We start from the raw sequence: 2,609 nt of genomic DNA, 5'->3' as shown, positions 1-2,609 counted from the left end.
ATTATCTTAAAGGCACTATACTAAAGCAATGTGCACTCCAAAATTGTAACCCTTCAACTCGTAGTATATTAGTTACGTTACCGAGTACTTGGACAATAGAGGAAGGATTGGAAAGAATGTCTCAGGTACCTGTAGGTCCACAGACTATGTTAGTAGAAGCAGTAAAACAATTAGGTGACAACATGAAAGAACAGTCAAAAGTGTTTGCAGCCCTTGCTCCTTTGCAAACCCCCGGAGGACGTCCTATTAGCTGAGTATCGACACCGCAATATCGTTGCTTTCGATGTGGTATTGCGGGACACATCAGACGGGACTGCAAAACAGAATCTGTGTGGTGCCAGAACTGTCAATCAAATACTCACAGCACTACAGCATGCCGCCGAAATGCGTCGGGAAATGGCCGGAGCAGCGGGAGGAGCCGCCCCGCGACGACACAAAAAGTGGCTTTTACGACAACGGCAGCGACGGCAACAGCACCAGCACCAACTGCAACGAATCCTTTTTTCTCCGACCAGCCACCAGAGGGAGCCTCGGCCTGGATTTGGCAACCGCAGTCGATGTGACTTTATTGGATTCGAGACCCACCAGGGTGAAGACAGGACTTATTGGACCAGTTATTGTTAATAGGGAACCTGTGGGAGCTCTATTAATAGGGAGATCGTCTGCCACCATGAATGGATTACAAATATTAACTGGACTTATTGACAAGGACTACTTTGGGGAAATACAAATTATGGTTTCTGCAATGTTTCCTCCAATCCATGTGCCGCAGGGCACAAAAATAGCACAGTTAATCCCATTGCCTCATCTTGCTGAATCATTAGCATCGGAATCTGCAAAGGATCGAGGACTGGGAGCATTTGGCTCCACGGGAAAAGTGGCTTTATTGACACTTGGTATGCGACACAGACCACGACAAAAAGTCGCTGTATGTTTAAAGGATGAGAAAATACAGATTGAGGCATTGTTGGACACTGGTGCTGATGTATCGATAATTAGCACACAGGATTGGCCATCACATTGGCCTACATTTGAGTCTAATGCCACAGTATCGGGAGTAGGAGGCATGACTCTTGCTCGTCGATCACCAGTGCTACAATGGACAATAGGTGATAAGGTGGTAAAATGCAGTGTCTCCATCTTATCACTACCTGAAGGAGTACAAGCGCTAATAGGGCGAGACATCCTTGCCCAAATGGGAGCAGTTCTCACGACAGATCATCAAAATTTTTAGGTGTGGCCATTGCTTGGACTTTCCCGATCCCACTTAAATGGAAAACTGATGAACCTGTATGGATTGAGCAGTGGCCACTAAAACGGGAAAGTCTTTTACATGCTCATAAATTAGTACAGGAACAGTATCAACAAGGGCATCTGAGACTGTCAACAAGCCCTTGGAATACTCCGATTTTTGTGATTCCCAAAAAATCAGGGAAATACCATTTGCTACATGACTTACGAGCAGTTAATAATCAGATGTGTGCTATGGGAGCACTGCAACCTGGATTACCTAATCCTGCTATGATACCAGAAGGGTGGAAATTACTAATTGTGGATCTCAAAGACTGCTTTTTTACAATTGCATTACATGACAATGATAAACAGAGGTTTGCTTTTACACTCCCTGCTATAAATCGTGAAGAAAATTCAGGAGACAAGCCCTTGGAAGTACTTAGGGTGGAAAATCACAGATTCTACTATTCAGCCTCAGAAACTTACCATCCAATCGAACATCACAACTCTCAATGATGCTCAAAAACTGCTGGGAGATTTACAATGGATTAGGCCAGTGGTCGGAATTCCAAATGAACTGTTGAATTCCCTTCGACCATTATTAAAAGGAACTGACCCTGCCGCAAAAGTGACATTATCAGAAAAACAGTCAGAAATATTACAACAAATTGCATCATTGATCACAACGCGTGTCACGCATCGACGCATACCTGACAGGCCACTGGATTTTACTGTTTTGTGTGGTCCACAACACTTGATGGGTGCTATCACACAGCAAAAAATAAAAATGGGGGAAAAGGAAATGGAAACTGTGGTATTGGAGTGGATAGCTCCCCCATTGCAACCCCGAAGAACAATTCAAGAAAAAATTGACACGCTGTCAGAATTAATAAAGAAAGGAAGAAATCGGATACTACAAATAGACGGAGTTCCGCCAAGTACAATCTGGGTACCAATAAAGCCAGGTGACTTGGAATGGTACATACAGAATTCTGAAAAACTACAAGCTGCATTATTACAGGATGGCGCCACAATAGTGGCAAAGACATTACAATCAACTATATTGTCATGGATGGAAAACCAAGCATGGATAACCCAGCCCAAGCGGTCGGATTCTCCGTTAGCAGATGCAGTAACTGTTTTCACGGACGCTGGGAAGCGCTCCAAGTCTGCTGCAATAACATGGAAAGACGAACAAGGCTGGCAACATCAAATCTTAAAGGGCCAGGACAACGATTCATTACAGACATTAGAGCTCTATGCGGTTGTATGGACATTTATAAAATGGAAAGATGCCCCTTTAAATGTAGTATCTGATTCTCTGTACGTAGTAGGTATAGCTAATCGCATAGAGGACTCTGCCTTAAGAGATGTAA

The sequence above is a fragment of the Aythya ferina genome, assembly GCF_964211825.1.
Source record: "Aythya ferina genome assembly, contig: HAP1_SCAFFOLD_118, whole genome shotgun sequence".
Taxonomy (NCBI): Eukaryota; Metazoa; Chordata; class Aves; order Anseriformes; family Anatidae; genus Aythya; species Aythya ferina.
This window is presented reverse-complemented; position numbering follows the sequence as displayed.